The sequence below is a fragment of the Lethenteron reissneri genome, chromosome 63 (assembly GCF_015708825.2).
Source record: "Lethenteron reissneri isolate LAM-NWPU_2019-01 chromosome 63, ASM1570882v1, whole genome shotgun sequence".
Lineage (NCBI taxonomy): Eukaryota > Metazoa > Chordata > Hyperoartia > Petromyzontiformes > Petromyzontidae > Lethenteron > Lethenteron reissneri.
This window is the reverse complement of record NC_083841.1, coordinates 4,577,702-4,593,900: the sequence shown is the minus strand read 5'-3', so window position 1 is coordinate 4,593,900 and position 16,199 is coordinate 4,577,702. Positions and strand designations below refer to the sequence as shown.

Below are 16,199 nucleotides of genomic sequence, written 5' to 3'. Positions count from 1 at the left end.
AAATATATCTGCCAAAATGTGCATGTACATATAATAACATGATATATATAACACTGGTCAACACACTTGTTCTGGCATTAAGGTATTTCAACGGTTTTAAGGTATTTTGGGGTGCTGATTCCAAATCTGGCATCAGTTTTTGTCTATTTTTGAGATATCAAATATTGCATTTTCAATAAAAACTGAAGAAGAAAAATATTAAATGTGGATATCTACATAAAATGATATTGTAAACACACTATCCTAAAAACACAGCACCATATTGTAACACTAAAGCAGTCACTGACTCGCAACAACTTGCAATCATAAGTGACAGAGTTAATTTCGGGTAAAATCAATGGAAATGGGGGTATGCCGATAGCATAAAAATGAGATGTGATAGAGCAAATCTGAGATCAGATTTGGAATCAGCACCCTGAAATTAATTCTAGATTTGAAGCTTTCGTGACTGCAAGGATTCATACTCATAGTTCTTTCGAAAGAACTAAGACCCTGAAATTAGTCTAAAACAGCTGCAAAATCCAGGCCAGAAAAAAATGTTTTTTTTTTTGTTGACCAGTGTAATGTTTTATAAATGCATAGCTTAACTGTTCGCATTTGTGTTCACGATCAGAACCCAAGATCATCGTGGGTGGCTGGGTGACTTTGGCCTGGCTATCAGGGCCTACTTAGCAGCCGACGGTCTCAAATGTTTAAAGCCACCGGCTCCAAAAGTCACAAACTCGCAGGTCGTGGCAAGACCTCACTCCCCAACAAGCCGGACTCGGCGAGAGATATTGGAGGGTCTACCCTGAGCCCCACCGATTGCCAGAGGTCGCAAACGGGTTTTGATTCCTTACCCGTACCCGGCCGTACCAGGGTCGCAAATGGGTACCCGTACCCGTACCCGGCCGTACCCGTACCCAACCCATACCCGGCCGGGTATCGGGTAGAGTACGGGTATCGGGTACCTGATTGCGACCTCTGGGATGAAGCCATGTTGCAGGCGCGGGTGGGTTGATTCTAGGAACTTGAATTGTGAGAAGAGACAAGACGTTGGGAAATGAGTGACAAACGGTGACTCACCAGTGACTCACGGCCTACCCGTACCCGGCCGCACCAGGGTCGCAAACCTGGTCGGGTACGGGTAGCCGGGTATCGGGTACCCGGTTGCGACCTCTGCCGATTGCCTCCAGACCCCACTACCCAACCCCCCCCCCCCAAATTGTTATTTTTTTATCTAAAAAAATGTATTTCAGAAAAATGGGATTTCATTGATATTCGCCGGAGAAAATACACCGACTGGACTTTTGTTGTTATTTTTAAAAAAAATTTTACCAATATTTTTTTATCTTAGAATGTTACGGGAGGGGACCAGCTTTCCACTCACTACTCCTTCCCTGGGATGTTTCTCGACCCCACCGACACAATCGGTTGAATCTCCCGGTTACTCGCTCTCGTTAAATGTTGTCGTGGGTTTCGCTCTCCAACACACAGCCGCTTAGTGCTGAACTCTGAAAAAAATAAGAATAGGACCACAATAGAGGGTTTCGCGGGTTAGATCACGTGAATGTATAAATGTGTCGTTAAACCCGCTGCCACCCGACACAGCCAACTAGTGAGGGTTGTCACGTAAACAGAACGTGGCCAATTTGTTACTAGTACAGCAACACCGGTTGTGCGGTCGAGAACACCAACGTATGTAAAGTATGATCTGTGTTTTGATTTAGTGTGCTGATCTTAAAGGTGCATTGAAAAATGTTGATACTCCGACTGATGCTCCTACTGCTGTTGTGGAGTGACTCATGCAGCCAGCTATGGCTGCAGAGTTTGATAATTCATGTTGTTTATGTCGTTTATTGTGAAAATTCCATCACAGTTCCTATGATCACTGTTTCATTGCTTTCATTGCTTTATTTTGGTGATTTTCGAAAAGTTTTTCGGTTTGGCCATGTTTCTTTGTTGTAGTACAGAGTTAGACTGATGGCCTTAATCTAAGTTGTCTTGTGGTTGTTGTTGTTTGACTTTTATGGCTTTATTTTAGTGATTTTCGAAAAGATGTTTGGTGTGGCCATGTATGTTTGTTGTAGTACAGAGTTAGACTGATGGCCTTAATCTAAGTTGTCTTGTGGTTGTTGTTGTTTGACTTGCATCCCACTGGGATATTTGCACAGGGTTGGTGTACGGTGCTTTTTCTGCAATATTTAGCTGTCTTTTCTTGGATTTTCTGTTTGCACTCAGTCACTTTAAGATGTTTTCTTGTTCATGTTTTTTTGTTTGTTGCGGTTGCACCCGATTCAAGAGCCGAATGGCTCACAGGGCTATACCTAATCAATGAACTTTGAACAAAGCCACAACATTGGATTAATGTTACAAAACAGATCAACGTTTTCATCTTTGCTCCCCAACACACTGGTGTTGCTGTACTAGTGACGAATTGGCCACCTTCTGTTTACGTGACAAACCCTCACTACTGATTGGCCGTGTCGGCCGGTGGCGCCCTCAGTTTGCTCTGGGCTCGTGTCCCGCATGCTTCATCAATCACTCGGTTCAGTGACGAACGGCAATGCAACCTTGCGCTCGGAAGGTGCTGTTCGTATTGGATCATCTCTGAGAGAGTTTTCGTGACCCCAAGTTACGGACGGATGGACGGACAGAGCTCGTTCATTCACATTTTGCAACCTTGATTGGATAGGAGTTTTGATCCTCTTTGCGAGAGAAATTGTGTCGTCACTTTACAGAGAGACAGACGGGCAGACAGACACAGAGACAGACGGGCAGACAGACACAGAGACAGACGGGCAGACAGACACAGAGACAGACGGACATACACGTAATGCGTGAACACTTTCAACCCTTGGTTGGAAAGGAGTTTTGATCTTCTTTGCGAGAGAAATTGTGTCATCACGTTACAGAGAGACAGACGGGCAGACAGACACAGAGACAGACGGACAGACACATCATGCGTGAACGCTTTCAACCCTTGGTTGGAAAACGTCTATCAAAACAGCGCACGGGAATTCCCTTTAAGATGTAGGAGGAGGCTTTCGCGACCAATATCAGCCATGATACAGTTGTTCTTTGGGTTAGAATCACGTAAATATATAAATGTGTCTAGATTTGAAGTTTTCGTGACTGCAAGGATTCATACTCTTTGTTTTTTCCGGTAAAGTCACGTCGGTAAGAAATAAATAAATGAAAACAACTAAGACGAACGCTTGTGCTGCGCCCGAAACGTCGTGATTTAACTTAGTTGTTTTCATTGATTAATTTTTTTACCTACGTGACTTTACCGAAAAAACCAAAGGGTTTATAAATGTGTCGTTAAACCCGCCACCACCTGGCACAGCCAATTAGTACTACGCTTTGTTCTCCCACACACAACTGGTGTGCTGTACTAGTGTAACGTGAGGATATATCCGGCTCAATGACGTATCACAACTCGTCACGATGATTGGCTCTGCCGGTCCTGGTCTACAGCCAATGGGGGGGAAGCCTAGGGGCGTGGCCCTGACGTAATGGAAAGGTGACAGCTGTAAGTAGATGATTGGCCCTGCTGGCTTTGGCCACAGCCAATGGGGAGACGAGTCAGGGGCGTGGTCCCGGCAGCTTACTAGGGGGCCTGGAATATTCCACGGAGGCTAAACAGGATCGGGGGAAACGTACCACGTGACCCGGGTATTAAATAGGGGTGGAGACGAACGACACGTGGTCAGAACGGGAACGAACAGAGGAAGGAGGCCACGCGGGAGCGGGGCTCCGGGCTGCCACGTGGTCCAGGCTGCCACGTGGTCCAGGCTGCCACGTGGTCCAGGCTGCCACGTGGTCCAGGCTGCCACGTGGTCCAGGCTGCCACGTGGCAGTGCGTCTCTCTCTATCCCTTCACGCTGCCTGTCAGCAGTGTGAAGGAAAAGCTGTATACAAGTTGAATAAAAGACGGATTCCAGAAGTCGCCTCAACGACCTTTATTACACTGGTAACGAATCGGCCACGTTCTTTTCAAGTGACAAACCTCACTAGTTGGCTGTGTCGGGTGGCGGTGGGCTTAACGACACATTTATATACTTACGCGCGATTCTAACCCAACAAAAAAAGCGACATTACGGGAATTCCCTTCTCCGTGTCAGGTGTCCGTGTCGTCCGCGGCTCGGCTCCTTTGAATGCGCAAGAAAATCTCTTCGAACAGCGCCTTGTACTCCGGCTGGTGCTGGCTCAGCCGGCGCTGGAGTTTAACGCCTCCACCGCCGCCACCATCGTCACCACCGCCGTCGCCCTCCGCCGATGTTTGCACGGCGGCGTTGGCGCTGCGCCCCGCCCGGAGCGCGGCTACGAAGCTGGGGCGCCGCTGGCGCGCGAGCAGCTCGTCGTGTCGCTCCAGCAGCGCGTGGTAGCGCTCGTCCACCTCGCTCAGGATGCTCATGCCGCCCAGGCCCAAGCCGCCGCCCCTCGGCGCGCGCCCGCCGTCCCCTCCGATGGCGTCGAGCGCCGTCTCGCTGCTGCTCTTCCGCACGCCGAGCCTCGGCGACGCGTCCCCCCCCGCCGTCGCCGGTTCCGCCCGGCGTCGACGCGGCCCCACGCCGGCCACCGTCGTCGCCGTCGTCGCTTTCGGGCACGTGCTTGGCGGCCGCGACCAGGAGGTCGGCGTCGCGCGTCGGCGAGCGCCGCCTCCTCCTCCTCCCCCCCGCCGGCGGCGGCGGCGCCGTCGCTCTGGTGACCGGAGGAGTCCCTCCCCGCAGCTCCCGCAGCTCGGCCTCGAGCGCGGCGGCGCCGTCGCGGGGCGGCCGCCAGCTCGTCGGCGAGCGCCGCGAGGGCCGCGCCGCTGTCGCGGGGCCGCCGACTCGAGCGTCGACTCGGCCGCGAGGCGCCGGCGGCGCTCGAGGGGCGAGCTCGGAGGCCAAGTCGCGGGGTCGCGGCAAGTGACGGCGGCGGCGGTGGCGGCAGGAGGTGGAGGTGGTGGTCGTGGCGGTCGTGCCGAGGCGACACGGAGCGGTCCGGTAGCCGCCCCGCAAGATGCGCTCCTGCGAACGAACGGCGCCCGTCGGTTAAACCGGGAACCGTCGACGATACGCGAGACGCATTATTGTTGTTATTGTTGTTGCATGGGTGGGTGTGGAACTTCTTTCGCACCGTACGTCGCCCACCACGCCAATCGGAGGTGCGGGGGACGGACAACAAACACCAACAGCAGTTCTAAACAGAGCAGCATGTCAGCCTAGGAACGAGTTGCTATTACGATTATATATTACTCCTGTTCAGCCGGAAGAGCCCTCACCAAGCGCTCAACGTCTCCCTTTAGTGACGCGTGGTGCGCAGTGCATTCTGGGTGAGTTTGCGTCACTTCCGAGTGCGCAGGCGGTGCAACTGCCCCATAGGTGGAGGTGGGGGTGGGGGTAGAAATTGTAGCCGCCCCCCCCCGCCCCCCACGTCTTTCTTTACACCACGACCCTCGGCCAATCACACGCTGCGCCACTCCCGCCGAGTCACATGGGGGTCCCGTCGGTCGCCCCCTCCACCCGCCCCCTCCACCCACAAGCACGCGGCTCACCTGCGCGTCGAGCATGACCCTCTGGGTGTCGACGTGAGGTCCCGCGCGTCACGGGGGTGCACCTTGGCCGGGTGGGCCCTCCTTCCCCGCGCCACCGACAGCTCCTCCAGCCGCTGCTGCTGCAGCTGCTCCACCTGGTCCTGGAGGTCCTGAACGGTGGCCGTAAGCCTGATGGCACAGGGCAGCGATGGGAGTGGGAGCGTGGATGTTTGTCTGTCCTCGCCGGGTACACAGGAGGTCGTGTGAAATGATATTTGTTGTTTGGTTTGTCGTTTGTCTCTCGGTCGGTTGGGATTCTTGAAGCCCGGCCAGGATCGGGGTTGACAGGTGAGTAAACTTAATTTGGGGCTTTCGTGACTGCAGGAATTGCTCTTTGGTTCTTTCGGTAAAGTGACGTGTAAAGATGAAATAATAAATTAAATACTAGCATACGACGTTTCGATTGCAACACAAGCAATCATCATCAGGTGTAAATGAAATAGCAACACAAATCTAGTATACTTAGAAATGTAATGTGATACAACAGAGAGTCGGATAACATAACAGTCAACACCCTACCTGGTTGATTACGTTTTTCCTGATGGATGAGTATGAAAAATAAGTAATATTTAGAAAAACTCTTTTTTTAAACACGGTTTAGTGAAATGTACCGACCGTGCAAATCTTTCGGTCGTTTTTTAACCCACTTCCCGTGATCCAATCGAGCTGACATTTTGCACACAGACTCGTTGTGCGTGACAATTTATTTTCGTGAAAAATTTTTCTCCAAAATTTTACACTTTTTAGAATTTTTTTTTTATATTTAATTAGCAATTGCTTAATGGTGGCAGGCAATTATCTGACCCATAGGTGGCAGCCATCTCAAGCCAGTTGACGAGAGGACTCGAGCCGCCACGCATATAAAGGATTTATAGTGAAAAACTTTGTTTTTACGGGTTAATTTTTTGCTTGTTGACCAGTGTAATAATCGACTTGCATCGTTTTTGACACTGACTGTCCTACACCAGAGACACAGCAGCCTTGGTTCATGGCCCTGTCTCACCACCAGCGTCAGAACAGAGAACAGCGTCAAAAGGCGAACAGGACAAGGGCAATGCCACGCGTAGCAGATCATTCACAGCTCGCGTTGAGCAGCTACAACCATGGTGGTGGTGACGAGGGACGATATTATGGAACCCTTTCTCATGGCAGTATCACAGTATCATGAAAAATAAACACATTCCTGTGGAGGGAGCTGGTAGGAACACGTTGGGTTGCTCGGTCAATGGCCTGCAGGGTCAACGGCGGCGTGGTGTATTCCGCAAATATGGCCGACTGTGAGGGCGGGCACAAGCCGGCGTGAGTAGGTTAAACGTTGAGTTTTATAAGGGCACCACGGGGTGACCAGCCCCTCCCCACCCAGCCCCACCCCTCCCACCCCCCACCCAGCCCCACCCTCCCCACCCAGCCCCACCCCTCCCCCCTACCACGACCCCTCCCCACCCTCCCCTCCCCACCCAGCCCCACCCCTCCCTCCCACCCCCCCCACCCCTCCCCCACCCCCCCCCACCCCTCCCCCCCACCACCACCCCACCCCCCACCACCACCCCTCCCCCACCCCTCCCACCACCCCTCCCCCCCACCCCCCACACCCCCCCTCCCCCCACCCCAGCACCTCTCCCCCACCCCCACCCCACCACCCCCCCCACCCACCACCCCTCCACCCCACCCACCACCCCTCCCCCCCACCTCACCCCCACCCCTCCCCCACCCCCCCCCCCCACCACCCCCCCCACCACCCCCCCCACCCACCCCTCCCCCCACCCCAGCACCTCTCCACGCGGTGCTGACCGGCCTTGTTCTCGAGCAGCAGCCGCTGGTTGTCCGTCTCGAGGTCACGTGACGCGTTGTCCAGCTGCTCGTACACGCGCGCGTGCTGCTCGTTCACCTGGCGCAGCAGCTCCGCCTGCCGGCTCTGGTACTGGGACGGGGGAGGGGGGGTAGGGGGGAGGGGGGGAGGGGGGTGGGGGGGGGGACGTTTTCACCAGAAATTACAACCAGCTTCATCAGGCGAGACAGACAGATTTGTGGAGAAATCCTTCTGTTTTGCTCTTAAATAAAAGTCCTCGAGTCCGCGAGTGCGTGACTCCGTGAGCCTGTGAACAGTCCGTGACTACGTGAGCCTGTGAACAGTCCGTGACTACGTGAGCCTGTGAGCTTGTGACTCCGTGAACCTGTGAGTCCGTGACTCCGTGAGTCTGTGAGTCTGTGAGTCCGTGACTCCGTGAGTCTGTGAGTCCGTGAGTGCGTGAGCCTGTGAGTCCGTGACTCCGTGAGCCTGTGAGCTTGTGACTCCGTGAGCCTGTGAGTCCGTGACTCCGTGAGCCTGTGAGTCCGTGAGCCCGTGAGCCTGTGAGTCCGCGAGTGCGTGAGCCTGTGAGTCCGTGACTCCGTGAGCCTGTGAGTCCGTGAGTGCGTGAGCCTGTGAGTCCGTGAGTGCGTGAGCCTGTGACTCCGTGAGCCCGTGAGCCTGTGACTCCGTGAGCCCGTGAGCCTGTGAGTCCGTGAGTGCGTGAGCCTGTGACTCCGTGACTCCGTGAGCCTGTGAGTCCGCGAGTGCGTGAGCCTGTGACTCCGTGAGCCTGTGAGTCCGTGACTCCGTGAGCCTGTGAGTCCGTGAGTGCGTGAGCCTGTGAGTCCGTGAGTGCGTGAGCCTGTGACTCCGTGAGCCCGTGAGCCTGTGACTCCGTGAGCCCGTGAGCCTGTGAGTCCGTGAGTGCGTGAGCCTGTGACTCCGTGACTCCGTGAGCCTGTGAGTCCGCGAGTGCGTGAGCCTGTGACTCCGTGAGCCTGTGAGTCCGTGACTCCGTGAGCCTGTGAGTCCGCGAGCCCATGAGCCTGTGAGTCTGCGAGCCCGTGAGCCTGTGAGTCTGTGAGTCTGTGAGCCTGTGAGTGCGTGAGTCTGCGAGTGCGTGAGCCTGTGAGTCCGTGACTCCGTGAGCCTGTGAGTCTGTGAGTGCGTGAGTCTGTGTGTGCGTGAGCCTGTGAGTCCGTGACTCCGTGAGCTTGTGAGTCCGTGAGTTCGTGAGGAGTCTGAGAGTCCGTGAGTCTGTGAGTCTGTGAGCAGTCCGTGACTCCGTGACTCCGTGAGCCTGTGAGTCCGTGAGTCCGTGAGGAGTCTGAGAGTCCGTGAGTCCGTGAGGAGTCCGTGACTCCGTTGCTTCGTGACTCCGTGAGCCTATGAGTCTGTGAGTCCGTGACTCCGTGAGTCTGTGACTCCGTGAGTCTGTGAGTCCGTGAGCCTGTGAGTCCGTGACTCCGTGAGCCTGTGAGTCCGTGAGTCCGTGACTCCGTGACTCCGTGAGTCCGTGAGCCTGTGAGTCCGTGAGCCTGTGAGTCCGTGAGCCTGTGAGTCCGTGACTCCGTGACTCCGTGACTTCGTGAGTCTGTGAGTCCGTGAGTCCGTGAGTCCGTGAGCCCGTGACTCCGTGAGTCCGTGAGTCCATGACTCCGCGACCAGTCCGTGACTCCGTGACTCCGTGAGCCTGTGAGTCCGTGACTCCGTGAGTCCGTGAGTCCGTGACTCCGTGACTCCGTGAGTCCGTGACTCCGCGACCAGTCCGCGAGTCCGCGAGTCCACGGTGCGCGTGCCCTACCTCGAGCTCCTGCGCCTGCTCCTGGTTTGCGGCGTACAGCTGCTGCAGCGTCTCCTCCAGCTCCGTGTTGCGCTCCAGCAGCGTCTTCCCCAGCTCGGCCGCCAGCTGCAAGTCTGCGTGGAGGGGCGGCAGCGACAACCATTGGCCACTACGTACGGCGCAAAAGAAGTTTGACGCGCGCGCGCGCACGTGCAGACGGTTCGCACGCGCGCTCTGCGGTTTTTTCGTTGGTAGAAAAGAACAGATCGCGACGTTTCGATCGCGAACGCGAGCAATCGTCGTCCGGCAAAAACGACCCCCTATCTTTCGATTTAAAGCTTTCGTGACTGCAGGGATTCATCTTCTTGGTTCTTTCGGTAAAGTCACGTAGAAGGGAAATAATAAAATAATAAAAATAATATATTTCGATTTAAAGCTTTGGTGACTGCAGGGATTCATCTTCTTGGTTCTTTCGGTAAAGTCACGTAGAAGGGAAATAATAAAATAATAAACATAATATATTTCGATTTAAAGCTTTCGTGACTGCAGGGATTCATCTTCTTGGTTCTTTCGGTAAAGTCACGTAGAAGGGAAATCATAAAATAATAAAAATAAAACATAATAAAATAATTCTCCCGACGTTTCGGCCACAACGCAAGCAGCCGTCCGCCCCGACAGACCTGTTCTTCACCTGAGGACGGCTGCTTGCGTTGTGGCCGAAACGTCGTGAGAATTATTTTATTATGTTTTATTTTATTATTTTATTATTTCCATTCTACGTGACTTTACCGAAAGAACCAAGAAGATGAACCCCCTACCTCACTATGAGACATCTCAATTACCAGTGGCAAAATATAGTAATAGGTTTTTACCCTTTAAACTTGTACAAAACTGACACCTTTATAGAAGGCATCATGTTTGCAATAACCACAACACAAGCAGTCAAAATGCAATCAACTTCAAGGACAGTGCATATCATTATCAGAGTTGTTTCTTTTTGTTTGCATTTTGACTGCTTGTGTTGTGGTTATTGCAAACATGATGCCTTGTATAAAGGTGTCAGCTTTTGTACCAGTTGAAAGGGTAAAAACCTATTACTAAACCCCCTACCTCCTCGCAGTGCCGGATGGGCAACACTGTCGTGGACAGTGCTGTGGGGGGAGGGCCAATGCCTCATTGGCCCTCTCCCCTCATAGTGTCTGTGACCACCACAGTGGCTAAACGGGGGCTCTGGACGGGTGCGATGGGCTGGTAACCCCTCCACCTTCAAGTCATTACCACGAAACTACGACTTAAAAATAAATATGTAACTTATAAGCTTGTGTCGGAGGCCCCGGGGGGACAGGCGTCTATGACGTCTCCTGGCCAAACCCCAATTGGCGGAGCCAGGAGATTGAATCTTCACCCTCGGGGCTCCTCCAGAAACAACGAAAAGCCATTACGGATGGCCACGTGGAATGTTCGAATGCTCACTGCGGAGGAGAGGCTGCCACGCCTTTGTCGGGAGCTGGACCGGTACCGCCTGGATCTCTGTGGCATTCAGGAGGTCCGGTGGACCGGTTCTGGCTCCTGCCACCATGAGGGGTGGACAGTCCTCTACTCGGGGCAGGAGACTGCCAAACAACAGGGTGTGGCTCTTCTTCTGAACAAAAGAATGAAGGGGGCGTGGGAGCGTGGCGGTGAGGTGTGGGAAGCTGTAAGCCCCAGGCTACTTTGGGCTCGCCTTCCCATCAACCGGAGGCGAGGAGTGGTGGTCGTGGTTACTTATGCCCCCACCGAAGACGAACATCTGTGGAGGGATGCAGGCAAAGCCGGTGAGTCAGATGCCTTCTATGACCTCCTGTCACAGGTGCTGGCTAAAGTGGCCACTCGGGACAGAGTCATCTTGTTGGGTGACTTCAATGCCCGAGTTGGTCATGATGCTGGCACCTGGTCTGGAGTGATTGGAAGGCATGGGCCAGATCAGCTCAATAACAACGGTAGGAGGACTGCTATATTTTTGTGCAGCCCATGGGCTTGTAATTACCAACACGCTCTTCCAGAATCGGCGCATCCACACAACATCATGAATGCACGCTGGGTCCAAGCAAGAACATCTGCTGGACTACATAGTGACGGAACAGCGGATGCGAGCCCATGTCCTTGACACCAGGACCTACCATGGAGCTGATCTGTCCACTGACCATCGACTAGTCATCTGTAAGATGCGCCTGCCATTCTTCCACTCCGGTGGTGGGTGTACACCCAGGACCCCATTCCAACCTAAGGTGGCCTGGTCTCAGTTAGCTGATGAAAGTTGCAAGCGAGAATTTCATCATCACTTTGCGGCTGGGGTTGGCATCGTCCCCCACTCCTCCTGATGTCGAGGGTAAATGGGCGAGGTTTAGGACTGTGGCTCATGCAGCTGCAATGGCTGCTTTGGGTTCGCGGTCTAGACCTCCCCAGAGACCCTGGCTGACAGGAGATGTTCAGGATAGTTGAGAAAAAGCGACAGGCCCACTCTCATCGGCTACAGCATCCCACGTCAGAGAATGAGGAGGCTTACCGCAGCCTTCGCTCAGAGGTTCGGAGAGCCGTAAGGCGCTGCAAGGATGGGTGGTGGTCGCAGGTTGCTGAGGAGATGGAGTCTGCCTCAGTGGCCCGCGATCACAAATCACTATTTAACTCCATCAAAAAAGTAACCTGCAGCGCCACACCTATTACCATCATTAGGGGAAAAAACGGTGATCCAATATCTGACCCCCAGGAACAGGTTTGCAGATTTGCTGAGCATTTCTGTGAGGTCCTGGGAGAGGGGAAATCCCTCAGGCAGGAAAACATCATGGCACAAAGTAAGGATAACCCTGCTGAGGCTGCGGTGCCTCAAATATTGGAAGAGGTCACCCCCTGTGAGTGGATGGCTGAGGTGCCATCTGTTGAGGAAGTACTGAAGGCGATCCAGAGTCTGAGACCAGGAAAGGCACCGGACAGAGATGATCTCCCAGCGAAATACTGAGGGAGGTGGCGTTTGTGCACAGACTGCCCTATATGACATCATAACAAGTCTGGACCGACTGGACGGGTTCCGCAGGATTGGAAGGATTCCCTGGTGGTCCCCATCTTTAAGAAGGGGGACCGTACAGACTGTAACAACTACAGGGGCATCTCACTCCTCAGTGTGCCGGGAAAGGTCCTGGCAAGGATTATTCAACATCGCCTTGCTAGGCACGCTGAGGAGAGGCTTGCGGAGCCCCAATGCGGTTTCAGGAAAGGGCGGTCCTGCACAGATGCCATATTTTCTGTCCGTCTGCTACAGCAGAGGTGTAGGGAATTCCAACAAGACCTACATCTCTGCTTTATTGACCTGGTCAAGGCCTAGGATACCATCAGTAGGCCTGGGCTCTGGGTTGTTCTTCGTGCTTTCGGAGTCCCTGACCCTCTGCTCACGATCATTAAGGACCTTCATGATGGTGAGCGGGCCCGGGTAAAACTACGTGGCCAGGGAGTCAGAGCCTTTCCCTGTACACCTTGGGGTGAGACAGGAATGTCCACTGGCTCCCAAATTATTTAACATCTATTTGACCACGTAGTTCGTGAAGCCTTCAATAGCTATACCGGGGGAATCTCCATTAGGTAGATATAATGGGAGGCTGATCACCGCCCGGGTGCGATCAAGGGATGGCTCCCTATTGGTCAACCACGTTTGTATGCCGATGATTTGGTAATAACTGCACATTCAGATGAGGAGTTGGAGACGCTGCTGCTGAGACTGGAGCGTGCCACTAAGAGGTGGGGCCTTACCATCAGCCCCACCAAAACTAAACACCTGCCTGGGTATTTTGTACCATCGGACACTCCACCCCCACAATTCCCAATCGGTGATGGGGCAGTAGTGGAGAGAGTGGAGAGTTTCCCATACCTGGGCAGTGTGCTATGACCGGCTCCAGGTTTAACAGCAGAGGTCTCACTCCGAATCAGTCGAGCGGCAATATCTTTTCATCGGTTGTGTAACGCTGTGTGGAAGCTACCTGGTCTGTCGCTCCGCACGAAGCTTCAGTCTTCTCGGCCACAGGTCATTCCCTCCCTTCTCTACGCTTGCGAAACGTGGACCCCCCTAATGGAGCATCTTCGCCGGTTGGAAACATTTAGGCTGGCCTGCCTACGATCCATCCTGGGTTTAACCAGGCTGGATTGTGTGAGGAGCTCACAAATCCTTGAAAGATCTGGGCAAAGTCCCATCGGTGAGCTCCTCCGGCAGGCAAGGCTGCGTTGGCTGGGTCATGTAGCCCGCATGCCCAGCCACCGCATGCCTAAACAGCTTTTGTTCGGCCGGATCGAGGGGGCTAGACGGGCGCGGCACGGGCTAGAGAAGAGATGGAGTGATGTGGTACAGGAGGACGTGGAGCTGAGTGGACTTGCCGATGACCGGTACCAGCGGTGTCAAGATCGGCCTCTGTGGAGGAGGCTCGTGAAGGACGCTACTGGGCAGTTGGAGGCAGTCGCCCTCCAACAACAACGGAGGGCGGAGGAGCGACGCTCACAACAACGAGCGGAGACGCACCTGGCTTGGCTAAACGCACAGCAAGTGGTACAGTAGGGGGCCCGGATTAGGTGCATCAGCCAGTCGATCTCGGTCATCTCGGACAGTCGACACCGATGGACCTGGGGGTTCTGGCCCCGTGACACCTCCTGTCCAGCGGAGCGGTTTCGACACTTCACAGTGGCCTCAAGGTGCACTTGGCCTGGCACAAGCAGTCGTGGTGACTTCACCGCCACTTAGTGAGCCGAATAGGCGGTTGTTTTCTGTTGGTCATGTTGTGAGTGTGTAGGGTGCAGTGTGTGATGTGTGTGTCAGTGGTTGTGCATTGTGTGAGTGTGTATGTCGTGAGTGTGTGTGTCGTGGAGTGTGGTGTGATCCGTGTTGTGTGTGTCAGTGTGGTGGTATCTTGGTGAGTGTTGTGTCAGTGGTGTGAGTGTGGGTGGTCAGTGTGTGTGTTGTGGGTGTCTTGTAGAGTGTGTGTGTGTGTCGAGTGTGTGTGTCAGTGTGTGAGTGGTGTGTCAGTGTGTGAGTGTGTGTGTCAGTGAGTGTGTGTGTCAGTGAGTGTGTGTGTCAGTGTGTGTGTGTGTGTCAGTGTGTGTGTGTGTGTCAGTGTGTGAGTGTGTGTGTCAGTGTGTGAGTGTGTGTGTCAGTGTGTGAGTGTGTGTGTCAGTGTGTGTGTGTGTCAGTGTGTGTGTGTCAGTGTGTGAGTGTGTGTCAGTGAGTGTGTGTGTCAGTGTGTGTGTGTCAGTGTGTGTGTGTGTCAGTGTGTGAGTGTGTGTGTCAGTGTGTGAGTGGTGTGTCAGTGAGTGTGTGTCAGTGTGTGAGTGTGTCAGTGTGTGAGTGTGTCAGTGGTGAGTGTGTGAGTGTGTGTGTCAGTGTGTGAGTGGGTGTGTGTGTGTGTGTGTCAGTGTGTGAGTGTGTGTGTCAGTGAGTGTGTGTCAGTGTGTGAGTGTGTGTCAGTGTGTGAGTGAGTGTGTGTGGTCAGTGTGTGTCAGTGAGTGTGTGTGTGTCAGTGAGTGTGTGTGTCAGTGTGTGTGTCAGTGTGTGTGTGTCAGTGTGTGTGTGTCAGTGTGTGAGTGTGTGTGTCAGTGAGTGTGTGTGTCAGTGTGTGTGTGTGTCAGTGTGTGAGTGTGTGTGTCAGTGAGTGTGTGTCAGTGAGTGTGTGTCAGTGTGTGAGTGTGTGTGTCAGTGTGTGAGTGTGTGTGTAGCGGTTCGCGCGCTGCACTGCGAACCTGGCGACCCGGGTTCGATTCCCGCTCACGGAAAGCACCAGTGACGATTATCTCAACCGGTCCTGGGCCCTCCCCTAGGTCGACTCAGCCTCAAATGAGTACCTAGTGCGATGTGTAAACATCGCCGGGGAGACAAAGGCGGTCGGGCGTGGTGCTGGCCACCCACCCCCTCGTGTACCGTTCCGGCCTTCATAGGTGCTCGCTAACAGCACTTGCCCCTACAGTCTGTTAAGGCTATACGGGGGATCTTTGTTGTGTCAGTGTGTGTGTGTCAGTGTGTCAGTGTGTGTGTGTGTGTGTCAGTGTGTGTGAGTGTGGTGCAGCAGGGAGTGTGAGTCAGTGTGTGTGAGTGTGTGCAGCAGGGTTCAGCTGTCAGTGTGTGAGTGTGTGTGCAGCAGGGTGCAGCAGGCAGTGTGTATGTCAGTGTGTGAGTGTGAGTGCAGCAGGCAGTGTGTGTCAGTGTCAGTGAGTGCAGCAGGCAGTGTGAGTGTGTCAGTGTGAGTGCAGCAGGGTGCAGCAGGGTGCAGCAGGGTGCAGCAGGGTGCACGAGGCTCACCCTGCTCCAGGTCGCGATGATCGTACCAGGGCTCATCTTCCACAATCTCATACTCCTCCATCTCGAGCTGTCTCTCCGTGTCTGTCTGTCTCTCTGTGTCTGTCTGTGTACGGATTTCTCTCGTTGTCTCGATTGTATCGCTTAGTGTCTGTGTCTCTCTGTCTCTCTGTCTCTGTGTCTCCGTGTTTATGTCTGTGTCTCTGTCTCTCTGTATCTGTGTCGTTTGTGCACGGATTTCTCTCGTTGTCTCGATTGTATCGCTTAGTGTCTGTGTCTCTCTGTCTCTCTGTCTCTGTGTCTCCGTGTCTCTGTCTCCGTGTCTCTGTGTCTCAGTGTCTCCGTGTCTCTGTCTCTCTGTATCTGTCTGTGTCTCCGTGTCTCTGTATCTGTCTGTCTCCGTGTCTCCGCGTCTGTGTCTGTCTCTGTGTCTCCGTGTCTGTCTCCGTGTCTATGTCTCCGTGTCTCTGTGTCTTGTGTCTGTCTCCGTGTCTGTGTCTCTGTATCTGTCTCTCTGTGTCTATGTCTGTGTCTGTTTCTCTGTATCTGTGTCCGTGTCTATGTCTCTCTGTCTCTGTGTCTCTGTATCTGTCTCTCTGTCTCTGTGTCTCTGTATCTGTCTCTCTGTCTCTGTATCTGTCTCTCCGTGTCCGCGTCTCCGACAGAGCGGCTCCTGCTGTCGGCAGATGCCCCGTGTCTGTGTCTCTGTGTCTCCGTGTCTCCCCGTGTCTCTGTGTCTCTGTCTCCGTGTCTCCGT

General features: G+C 53.9%; 1 pseudogene; it reads right to left on the bottom strand.

Moving 5' to 3' along the window:
• Window positions 1–114: 114 nt before the first annotated feature.
• Window positions 115–15,650, bottom strand: LOC133358700 (cerebellar degeneration-related protein 2-like; annotated as a pseudogene).
• Window positions 15,651–16,199: the final 549 nt, after the last annotated feature.